Source organism: Impatiens glandulifera, chromosome 1 (assembly GCF_907164915.1).
Source record: "Impatiens glandulifera chromosome 1, dImpGla2.1, whole genome shotgun sequence".
NCBI classification, from domain to species: domain Eukaryota; kingdom Viridiplantae; phylum Streptophyta; class Magnoliopsida; order Ericales; family Balsaminaceae; genus Impatiens; species Impatiens glandulifera.
This window is the reverse complement of record NC_061862.1, coordinates 21,302,430-21,316,099: the sequence shown is the minus strand read 5'-3', so window position 1 is coordinate 21,316,099 and position 13,670 is coordinate 21,302,430.

Genomic DNA, 13,670 nt, shown 5'->3' with positions numbered 1-13,670 from the left:
TTTCAACGGAAATATCGAGCAAAGAACTCGAAGAACACTAACAAAATAAGAAGAAGAACTCGAAGAACACTAACAAAATAAGAAGAAGACTTTTGGAATTCTAGAGTGAGAAAGAATTAAATGATGAAGTAGTTTTAGATTAGAAATTATAGATTTTATATTGTTGAAAATTTAAACCATTAATAAAATCACCAATTGATCCAACGGTTGGCATTACTTGCCTCTTCATTTACCTTAACGTTTTTCTCTTCATTATAGAGTAATTCAATACTAACGTTACATGGTTTTCCAATTTAGTAATAATAATATTAATTATCATAACAAATAATAATAACAAACTCATGTAAGTTACACTACAAATTAATAACATTTTGTTAATTGGTCATCAAAGTATTTTAGATCAATTAATTTAAACTAATTGATTTAAATTATACATTTGGATCAAATTTCACTCTTTAATTCACGTTTGAATTTTATGTGAATTTGATTTGATTTTATTACGCACATTCTAATTTCCATTCATTAATGAAATTTATATAACTAGTTTAAAAATTCCAACAATCCCCCATATTAATGGAAATTGAAAGATTAACCCGATGAAAGGTTCACCAGTTGAATTCTACATAGGATAGGTAGGTGTAATCCTTTGAACCTTCCCTTGTGAAAGCATATAACTTACTAGTTGATTAGTAGACTCGATGTCTTTGAACTATTCTGACTTTTGTGTAAACGATTACACACTTTCACATAGAATTCTCCCTGATACATGTCAAACTCTCATGGATGTGTCCGTTTTGGTCATGGAACACACGCCTGGTTTTGTGAGAGGGTCTAGAATTGAACCGTGCAATTCTTTCGAAGCGGCCCCGCTTCTCCCTCACATAGGTGATCTCTTTGCTCACAAAGAATCATTAAAAGCGATATGTTTATCCTCGTCAAAATATATATTGTTTCGTTATAGGATTAATCATCAACAATAACTTTCCAAGTCAGTACAATTAGGTTGTCCCATTGAACCTAGTTCTTGGGATCTCTAGTCTACATAGGTTGGGTTTTCCTTCATACCAACTTATAGTAGGCTAATGTCTCAAAAGACTTCAAACTATCTCTCTATTCAATAATCCGATTAGTGGATCCACAATGTTATATTTGAGCTACATAGTCAAATTTGATAACTCCATTAGAGAGTATAGTCTAATGACACCATGTCTAAGACGTGTACGTCTAGAGTTGTCATTAACTCTAAGCTTGTCCAATTTCAAATTACTATCAAATTAATTAGAAATTTTCGTTGGTACATTCTTAGATAATCTTGGAATATCTTCTAATAAAAAGCATAATCGTTCGTACATGCTTACCATTTAAACTTTTTTTTTATGAAAATATTATTTACATGGGTAACTAGTAGACAAAATGTCTTTGAACTATTCTGTCTTCGTGTAAACGATTATATTTGACATAAAAATATTTATTTTTCGACATAAGTCAAAATTATAGATTATAACGTTTAATCTATCAATCATATTTTTCTTAGAAAATTTTCATATGTAGATTGCACTTTCAAGTGTATACATATTCACTTATACACGTAAAGTGTTTCATTCAATAATACCAATATATTATTTGATAACAACATGATATTTCATGTAGTGCAATTCACATCTTTAATGGATTTAATCATTTTTATCGTAATTTTTAACAATAAAAATATCGTACAAAAGACACGTAATGAAATAATTTTCATTGTCTTCATGATATATATAATTGTCACATCCACTTTTTAATAAAAGTATGATCAAATTTTCATATCATTATTATAAAATTTGTTATAAGTCATACAAAGACTTTAATAACTTTTCTTTTTTATCTATTTCATAAAATCATTATAAAGACATTGGTTCTTCAATTTTTTATGAAAATAATGTCAAAGAAATGACACGTTTCTTGATCTCAAAATCCTCAAATTTTAAATATCGATTTGAGCACCAACTTAACAAATATAAACAAGACATTTTCTTGTCATTTTTTTTTTTGTAAAGTTGCGCAACTTTATCTTTTATAGAGAACATATTTCTCTACCAACAAATTATCTTTTATTCATCATAATATACACAATTATTTTTATGTTATTATTAATAAAAATATTTGCCCCCATATTCGTGTTGGTACCCTTTTTTTTTAAATCACACACATTTATATGATCTAAATCAATGATTTTCTAATCAAGAAATTGTCACACAATTCTTTTACAAATTTCTTTTGTTATACTTATCATACAATGAATAAGATAATTATATTATAAATATTTAATTGAACAAAACATAATTTCTACACCAGATATTAGAATGTTTATTCATATATAAATCATTCTTTACATAATCTCTACATAAGAAATTATAATATTTAATCAATTAAAATATTTATTTCATCACATTATTTCTATAAAAGAAATTAGAATATTTAATCAAATAAATATTCACCATGTCACATTATTTCTACAAAAGAAATTATAATGTTTCAAGCATCTTTGGCCGAAGCCGCTTAAATATTTATTTTCGGTTGCACGTTTACATCCCGTAATATCGGCACGTTTGCCACATTATTCTCAAATCAAACAAGACTTTCCTTGTAATTATTTGATTTCAAAATTATCAAATTAAGTAAGTCTTAATGATGCATTGAACAATGTATATCAAATATATTATATTAAACCAAAATTAATATATCCATATATATGATATTGTATATTATTGTTTCTTTAATTTTAGTCACCACAACAAAACAACTATAATATATATAGTCAATAACATAGAAACGTAATCAAATAAATAATATGTTATATATTATTAAACAAATATATATACAATTTCATTTATCATTAAAAAATATGTTTAAAAAATACAGGATAATTAATTAGAATATAAATTATTACACTTAATTAGAATGTTGACCATTTATCTTTAATCAAATGGAAAACTAACTAATTATATAAATTCATGTCATCAATTATTCGTTTCTTAATTAATTAGATGACCTTTAACATTTTATAACAAATCTTTGTCCATCAAAGAACACATAATTTGTGACAAATTTCAAAATTATCTATTAAAATAAAATAGATAGAAAATAAATCTTTATTTATATATATGTATATAAATTTCTAAATGATCATACTTATTATGAATGATCATGAATCATCCTATTATTAGCTAATATGCATGATTTATATTAATAATCATTTAGCTACATAATCAAATTAAATATAACTATAAATATATTTCATGTCTTAATCGAAGCACTTACATTGCCATGTTTTGAACAATAATCGACGTGAAGCGATTATGCACTCTCAAAATAAATCTGGGTAGATTGTTCTCACCGAGACAATTTTTGCAAAGACAATTTCGACTAACATAGTCGTGTCTCTTTAAATGCATGATTAGAATAAGTTCTAACACAAACAACTTATTTAATCTCATATACATATGACATTCTGTATCTTTTAATTAGAAGAATCTATTTATTTTCTTTGACTCAACACTGTCAACAAACAAATATATACACACATTTTAAAATAATATCTTAATACCATGATAAAATATAGTATGTAAAATAATGTATAAATAAATAGATCATCCCTCCTTATTTAGTAATCATCCTACCACATTCTTATTAATTATCAACTCTTAATTAATTTAAGAATTATATATTATAATTAATTATTTTAAAGCTGAAACCATATGTTTCAATTATAATTAATTGTAATTACTATTAAATATAACCACTAATTTTATTTTATTTTGAAAATTATAAGTTAACCTTTTAGTTACCTTTTCATTTATTAAAAATAATAATTCTAGTAACTATCAAACTTTTAATGAAAAAGAAAAAAAATTATTGTTTTCTAAATTATTTTCAAGAAAACGTTTGTATAATGAATATACATCATTTTTCTTTAGAATATAAATCTACATCAACATATATTAGCTTATAAAAGTAAGCTTTCATACAAATAATATTAATAATAATTAACATTATATGTATACAATAAAGACTTATCTTTATTTGTAGATTCTTCTATTCCTTTAGATGAACAACTTTATCTTATCGAAATAAGCCATCATCTCCTTTGCAACATCGCGACTCGTATTTCTGAAACATTAAAGACAAAGATTTTTCACGGCAAAAGCTACTAAATAACTTAGCACACGAAACTGTTTTAAGATTATTAGAAATCTTGTCTTGAAATAAATTACAAAAATATATATAAAATGATGTACAAATAAATGAAATAAATAAAATATATGAAGAACGAAATCACCAATTGAGATGTTGATTCGAGGCATGTGTTAGACACATTTCCCTTAAAACAGATTCATCGTCTCCTGTTTGTGTTGGAGCTTATCGTAGATGACTATCTCTCAGGGTATAACGAATTCAGTAGTGATTCTACACTGAAATCACTACTCGTCGAACTTGATCAGCGTACCTGAACTATCACCGGGTTTCAACGGAAATATCGAGCAAAGAACTCGAAGAACACTCACAAAACAAGAAGAATACTTTTGGAATTTTAGAGTGAGAAAGAATGAAATGATGAAGTAGTTTTAGATTAGAGATGAGAGATTTTATATTGTTGAAAATTTAAACCATTAATAAAATCATCAATTGATCCAACGGTTGGCATTACTTGTCTCTTCATTTACCTTAACGTTTTTCTCTTCATTATAGAGTAATTGAATACTAACGTTACATGGTTTTCCAATTTATTAATAATAATATTAATTATCATAACAAATAATAATAATAACAAACTCATGTAAGTTACACTACAAATTAACAACATTTTGTTAATTGGTCATCAAGGCATTTTAGATCAATTGATTTAAATTATATATTGGATCAAATTTCACCCTTTAATTCACGTTTGAATTTCATATGAATTTGATTTGATTTTATTACTCACATTCTAATTTCCATTCATTAACGGAATTTATAGAACTAGTTTAAAAATTCCAACAACTCTTCCATATCTCTACATCGGTGGCTATCATAATGGACACAATCATTAGGAATTTCCTTTGGGACAACTCCAACTCTTCTAAAATCACCTACATTGTGATATGAGACACACTTAAGCTTGACGTTGTTGATGGTGGACTCAAAATTAATGATTTCTTGTTTTTCAACACTTCGCTCCTCTATAAATGGTGGTGGAGATTTCTCAACGATAACACAAGCCTCTGGAAGAAAGCAATCATTGACAAGTACGATCTTCAAGATGACGAATGGATCTCTCTCTATGGGTAAAAACTTTTATGGGGCCGTATCACTAAAACATAGGAGAAACTCCACCCTCTTCTCATTTTTACGATTGTTAATGGTAAGAAAATCGATTCTTGGAATAATTCATGGCATCCCATCAGAAAATTGTCAAAATTTTATCGGGACCATTTTGAGATCTTCAGTAAAAAGAAGATTAAAGTGACAAACAGTTTTGGTTTTACATTTAATAAAAAATTGGAGAATTCCTTTAAATATATGACTTTCCATCAAAGTAAAGGGGAGGCAAGATCTCCTCATAGATGTTCTTACTCATGCTTTGATTGATCTAGAGACTGACGACAAATTTTCTTTGGCTGACTCTTTTAATTTTAAAATTGGTATAACCCCTAGGAATCGCTCCCTCGTAGCTTAGCACGTGTCTGAATGACATGTGGTACATGAAATATCTTATGGTGGCTCGAGATTCGATACGTTTCAATATTGGTTTGCGTGCCAAGTATTTTTTGAAAGTAAAACATTATTTTAAAAGATTTTAAAGAATACTTGGGAGCATTTTAAAAAAATAATTAATTTATTCAAATTTTAATAATTTGGGGATCAAATGTTTATTTGATTAAAACTCACGTTAAATTAATCAAACATAATTAATTTAATAAAAGATTATTTATTTGAAAATAGAGTTGCCAAATTATTTTAGAAAAATCAATAAAATGGTGTACGTGTACAAACGTACTTTATACCAAAAATTTTACGAGGGGTTCAAATTTTGGTTACGCTTGGGAAAGGGTTTTCGCGTTATATTCTTCGCGCCCGTCAAATTATGGTTTTATTTTTTAAATAAAAGTCTGGCTATTATAAGTTTTATTTATAACATTTATTTTCCTCAATTAGGAGTCTGGGGGTCCTAAACAAGGATATATTTAAATTGCGTAAATAATTATACAAAATTATTTAAAAGGGCGTACATGCGATTGCGTTGATATAAGACTAAGTAAAAAAACCTGAAAAATATCAGAAAAGTGTTAGAATTTAAAAATATATTACAAACAAGGCCTTAGTCAAAATATTTGTTTAGAAAATATCCCAAAAATATTTAAATATCATTTTTTGACCTTTCAGAATTATTTGTAAATGGATTGGGGTTCCAAAATTATAAAAATAATTTTGAATTTTGAAAAGTGGAACCAAATAGGCCTTATACTAGAGTCCTATGGTCTGGGTTCAATTTTAACCGATCTAGGCTCGAGTGGCTTGGTCTAGACTAGGAAGGTCTGGATCAAAGCTCGAGAGCATGGATCCATGGGTTCGGAGGGCTCGATCCTAGGTTTAGGAGGCTTGGTGCCGAGCTCAAACTACTTGGTCAAGGGACCGTTCAAGAGGCTCGATCCTGAATTAAGGCTATTTGGTCCTAGGTCTAAGAGGCTCGGTCCCAGGTCAGCCCCTCGGTCCAAGGTTAGAAACTTTGATCGGATTCCTCGGTCCTTACTCAAAAACACCGGTCTTAAGTCTCGATTCTAACTCAAGAATACTAGTCCTCGGTCTCGGTCTTAACTCAAGAACATCGGTCCGGACCGAAAATTATCGGTCCTATTTTTCGGTCCCGGTCCTACAAGACTCGTTCATTAGGGACCAAGTGTTCTTGAATTGGTCAAGAATTGCAGGTGTTATACTTTTTATACAGATCATAGAATCATGATCTGTAAGTTACAGTCGACTCATATGATTGTAGGAATAAAAGCCTTAACTCTAATCACGATCAATCGATCTCTTCAAAGATCCATTTCTTAAAATCGTTTTTAGGTCAAAATTTGGGATCTTTTGGATTAGGTCATTTTAAGGTCTGATTTTTGTTCCATTAACTTTGAAATGATGAATATAGTCGAACACAATCAAAATAAGAACATCATTCAAGCTCTGTAACAACTTTTGAAAATGAAATACAAACTAATTTTTTTTCAAAATTTTAGTTTGATCAAACATGATCGGGATGATGTTACAATGATCTAGAAATCATCCTAACATGTTTACAAACATATTTATTAGCTATTTGAATAAAAAACAAGATTAAAGCTCAAAAACATGAATTTTAAAGAATCTAATTTCAATCCAAATTTTTATTTTTTTCGTTTAAGGTTGATTTGATCAAATCTCTTTCAATAGAAAGTTCATATAACATATATGGAATGGTTCTAAACAAAGAAATCAAATAATTAAACTCTAGAACAGATCAAACTTGGAAAAATCCAATTTTCAATCACAAATCAAATTACAAAAGATCTGGATGTTTACAAACACTTGGAGAACACTCCAAGGATGTATTATAAGCTTTCCTAAAACCTAGATCAAAACTTTGATCGTCGGAAATGATTTTCACAAAAACTAGTTTGGCCAGAATCTTCAATTCTTTGATTCTGTATGTAATATGTGATAATTGTTTGATCTCTTGGTAGATGATCAACTAGAGAATATTTATATTAGGCTAGGTCGGTTGAGGAGGTCGAATTCAACTCCCATTTGATCACCGGAGTTCTTATCCATAATTCTATTTCATTCGTGGAAGCATAATTCTATGGAAAGATAAGGTCAATAGGTTTAGGGGTAATGATGGAAAGGATAAGGTGAGCACATGGGTGAAAAAATCAGAGGATAGCAATGACTCATAGTTGGGGAGAGCTACATGATCATCCATTAGTTGAATCTTATTTGGGGATAGGCTACCATAGTAACCTTACGCTTGTTGGGGAGTAAACAGGACTCCGGTTGGGGAATATTCTCTTGGGAAATGGTGATAGGACTCTACGAGGATAGAGATAATAGTCATTCCATGTCTATAAAAAGATGGAATTCACTACTAGAGAATAGTTATAATAATGACTTCATTGGACGCCTATCACAAGATATGACTTACTGTGGGGAAGGGTATTACAATCGTAGGTAAGACTTTTCTTTGAGTGTCTACCCACAACTAGGACTCTTCTAGGGAATGTGATAACAATCACACCGAGGATGGTGATTATAATCAGGTTGTGTCCATAAAGAGATGGGATTTACTGCTGAAGGTTAGTCATAATAATGACTTTCATAAATGTTTATTATAAGATAGACTTATTTGGGGAATGTGATAATAATCACTCTGTGGGGATGATAACAATCACTCTAAGGGATATATTATGACAATAACCTATTGAGAAGACATGTGATAACTGTTAGATAAAATTAGACCGGTTCACAGAACTTAACATAAATAAACCTTCCATGCAGGAACAAGGAACCGGACCAGTCAAACAAATGAACCGGCTAAGAAGACTAACCGGTCAAGCTATTAAACCGACCAGGACATGAGGAACATAACCGCACAAAGAAAGGATCGGCCAAAGCTACAAAACCGGAAACACCAGACAGCCGATCAGCCACAAGGCAAAGGAATAACCGGAAGCTGTCCGGTTAAACCAATCACACCGGAAGCCATTCGGTTAAGTCAAATGACCGACCAAGTACAAGAAGACAATTCGGGTATCTATTAAGGATGATACCAAAGTAACAGACTGAACACTTCCATATCCATACAAGTCTGAGGAAAGTCTGCAGGCTGCAGAAGACAGTCCTACAGGATCTTTCCACTTCGGGATAAATCAGAAAGGAGATCTTCCAAGTACAGACAACTGTTTAACAGGCAGTCACCACATTGAGTAAAAGACAAACCTAGCAAGTTTGTCTTACACATCGGAAGAACAGACTGCCAAGTCTCTGAGATTGACCGCTAGGTCTGAAAAGATGACTGCAGGGTCTGAATCACTGAACCTCTGCTCAGCCAATCAGATTCAAGGAAGTGAAATATGACCGTTGGCATATTTCACCTATAAAAGGAGCAGTTGAAGAAGAGTAAATGCGGGACAAAACGGGACATACAAGAGATTTTAAGTGATACAGTGAGCATTTAATTCACAAGTGATAAGATTGTATTCTATCTCTAAGAGAAAGCCTAAGTGCTAAAGTTGAAGTGTGTATTTTACAATTTCGGTGTAAATTGTAAGGGTATTATCGAGCAGGAAATAAGTCTCGATCGGATTGTACTTGTATTCCTTAGTGAATATCCTTCTCGCGGTTTCGAGAGGAAGGGGTGACGTAGGAGTTTTATCTTCGAACATCCATAAAATCTGTCTTGTTATTTACTTTTTTCCGGCTCCATTTTCTAACCGACCTGTACTAACTTACCGACACCGCTCTAACCTACTTAACTCTATCCAAACCGGATCACCAGGTTACAAAAACCGACCCATCAATTTTTCAAACATTCATCATCCGAAACCGGTTCCGCCTATCATACAAGTATGCTGCTTCAACCTGAAACAAACATCTTCTGCGCTTGAACCTAGTTCAAGGGTTTGTGACAGTTTGTGTAGTATTGAAACCCCGGTGTTAATCTCTAACAGGATTAATCACCACCCTTTGAGTGAGACGCGCTAACCGGCTCAACCCCCGGTTCTCCAGCCGCGACCTAGATCTTAACAATAACAATCACTCTGAAGAGACAGACGTTGACAATCATTCTGGTGGGGATTGGTCATAATAATGACTTGTATGGATGCATACTATAAGTCAGGACTCGTTCATTAAGGAATGGTGATAACAATCACTCTTAGATAATATGTTATATTAATAACCTATATAGATGACTATCATAATAGAGTTTTAAGAATCATAACAATGATCTTTTATGCTTATTAATAGATAAGGCTTTAAAGTGGTCTTGTACAAAATGACCTTCACAACTGGTTGAAAAATCATAGTTCAATTGGGAATGGTTTACGAGAGGAACTGTTCTGATTGACAGGTTATCTCTTCTTGTTTTTACAAAGTGTCCTTCACAACTAGGTGAAACATCGACCATTTTGTTTTAAAGGAAGTTTTGGCTTCAACGTGATAAAATGTCCTTTGCAACTGGATTAAAACTATTGACTTTCAGGGGACTCTTATCACTTATGGAATATTTCAACAGAACATTTTTCCCTTTTAAGAAGTGACTTTCACAACTGGGTGAAACATCGACCGTTATTTTATTACTTCCAGGGAATGGGCTCTTCCCAGTTCTATTTCAAACAATGTTTGAAAAAAGATTAAACCTTGAACCTATCCATGAATCATGGAGACTTTGATTTGAAATGTTTTCGAGGCTAAGATACAAACATTTTGTAATTAGTAAAGATTATCTCGCTTGAAAAGCCCGAGTTTATTTTTCTCTTATGTTAAGATAAAGATGATAACTTAAATCTTGTGTAGACGATTATCCAAATTCTTAACTCGCAAGGAAGGTGACCAAGACATTGGGGTCTCGTTCAACTATATTTTTGGTTGCTTTTGTCATGGATCACAATCATTCAAAACTTCGATTATTCCTGGTATAATCAGAGAGAGCTTCAACTTATGAGCTTCGAGAATTTCCTCTTTTTTTGTGTCTCTAGGGTATATTTGGAGGAATCGATACGTTTTTCTCTAGTGATAGTCATCGAGAAAGTCGTTAGAGTGAGCATAAACGGTGATTTAAACACCTCAACCTACACGAGAGCGTTGCATATTTGTGTTTTTTTGAAGCCTTGAGTCTAACTTTCTCTGTTCTTTTGTACAAAGGAGAATGAGACGTCCTTTCTTAGACTGTGGCTTTGGCTTGGCTTTTAGGAGTTTATTCCAGATATTTTTTCAAAAGTCTTCCATAGAGAGTTAATTTTTAGATAATCGTGTAACACGGAAATGAGATTATTAAGGATATCCATCGATTAAGGTTTTCTAGAAACTCGGGGTCATATTCGGGAGATTAATCACTATTAGATTAATAAAGCAACTCTTAGTTTTTCCCCCTACTTATTTCCTAAAATCTTTGTCACTAGTTGGTGGAAAGAACCAAAGTTCCTACTGTCTTCATACTTTATGTAAGACAGAACTAGGAATAAATATTCCTTTATTTATTTATTTTTATTGAGACCGGACCTATATATAGGCTGCCTATGCATCTTCCTTTTGTCATTGATATATATTATTTAATATTCTTTTTGGAAGAATCAAGTCTCACATAGTTCTTCCATGGTTTGATGTGATGTAGTTATACAAAACTAGAGGTCAATTAGCCCTAATAAGGCTAGATTGTGAGTCATCGTAGTCCTTGTAAGACTGGATTGAGAGTCAGCGTAATCCTGGTAAGGCTGGATTGGGAGTCGTCATGTGCACAAGTCGACATTACACATAATATCATTTCAGTGCGTCTAGATTTTTTGGAGCAATAAAATCTCCACCTTCCACTATAGATAAACGAACTGCACCTCTAGAGAGAATTTTCTTAATTAAGAAGGGTCCTTTCTATTGTGGTCGGAACTTGCCCCTAGGGTCTAACAGTTCTCGGGTTCGCTTGAGTACCAAGTCACCTTCTTTTAGGTTCATGGGTTTGACCTTTCTATTAAAGGTATTAGTCATTCATTTCTGGTAAGCTTGGGTTTTGCATAATGCATCCAACCTGTGGTCCTCTCTATTAACGTCAACTGGTCATAACGAGATTTTACTCAGTCTTCTTCAATGACGTGAGATTCCAAAATGACTCTCAGTGTAGGGATTTCAATCTTGATAGGTTGTACAACATCCATACCGTATACCAGAGAATATGGAGTTTCGTCTATCGATGCTCGAACAGTCATATGATATCCCCATAAGATAAATGACAGTTTTTCATACCAATCTTTGCATGTGCTAGTCATCTTCTTGATAATCCTAATCACATTCTTGTTAACTGTTTTGACTGCACCGTTAGTTTAGGGTCGATAGGGCGAAGATTTTTGATGTTCAATTTTGAACTCTTTGAGAAAGGATAAAACCATTCCATGGAAGTGTATTCCATTATTTGAAATAAGGGCATGATGTACTCTGTATCTAGCAATGATGTTGATACGGATGAACTTTGCCACTTGAGTAGATTTTAGAATCTTGTAGTATGCTCCTTCGGCCCATTTAGAGAAATAGTCGATGATTACGAGTATGAACTCATGTTCATTTGTCGCATGTGGATAAATTTTCCCAATGACATCAATTCTCCATGTAAAAAAGGGTCATGGTGATGTCATGCTATAAAGAAATGATGCTAGAGTATGCTTTAGATTAACATATATCTAACATTTGTGACAAATTTTTGCATAGCTAACACATTCTTGTTCTATGTTCTGCCAATAATATTCGAGACAGAGTATTTTCCTGGTAAGAGTTAGTTCATCCATATGTGGACCACATACTTATGCATATACTTCTTTTATGATCCGTCGTGCTTCGGGACCATTGACGCATAGCATGTTTGAACCATCAAAAGATCATCTATATAGCTTGTTAGATATCCAAGCATAATTAGTAAAATATTGGCGTAGGGCTCTTCATTCATTAGTTCAAAAATAGGACGAATATTCTCCATATTTGATGTATTTTTAAAGAATATCAAACCATGGTTTGGTGGGCACTTGAATGGAGGCTACCACTCCGATTTTGAAACTAGGCTTCTATTTTTGCCTAATATTAAGATGTTTGACCTTTATTCCAATAGGGATTTGGGTCATAGCGACTGGCATAAGCATCAGCAAAGTGATTTTGGCTTCTTAGCGCGTGTACAAAAGACATGTGATCGAACATGTCGATAAACTGGAGTAGGCAAGTATAACAACATTCACTAAAACAAATAATAGATTGGATTCAACCTGGATACCATCTTGATAGGGTGGGTTTACATATAATGTCTCAGTCTTTTGGTGACCCATGCAAGTGCACAACACATTTTTCGGGTGTTGAATAGTTCAATTTGCATACATCCATTCTCTTATTAAGATAGTAAATGGCGATCTCGACTTTCTCGTTTTCTTGAGCCAACAAGTTGCCCATAGCCGAATCTGTCACTATGAGATAGATAATTAAGGGAACACTGTGTATTGGTGGTATAAGTATCGATGGTGACTTTAGATAGTCTTTGATTTTGTCAAATGCTTGTTCACAAGTTTCATCCCACTGAAATTTATGATACTTTTTCAATAACTTGAAAAGGGGATCACAAATGAGGGTCAATTTGCTAATGAACCGACTAATGAACTAGATTATGCCGAGAAAGCCCTAGACTTCTCTTTCATTTCGAGGTGTAGGCATAGTCGTAGTTGCCTCGATTTTGAATGGATCGGTTTATATTCTCGTTGGGTAATAAAAAAACCTAGCATTTTACCAACGGTGACTCCGAAAGCACACTTCTTTAGATTTAACCGAAGCTGATATTTTCAATTCTTTGCAAGAATTTGTCTAAGTTGGGAATATGACCCTAACGATCTTTGGATTTCACGATCATGTCGTCAGTATAGACTTCCACTTCCTTG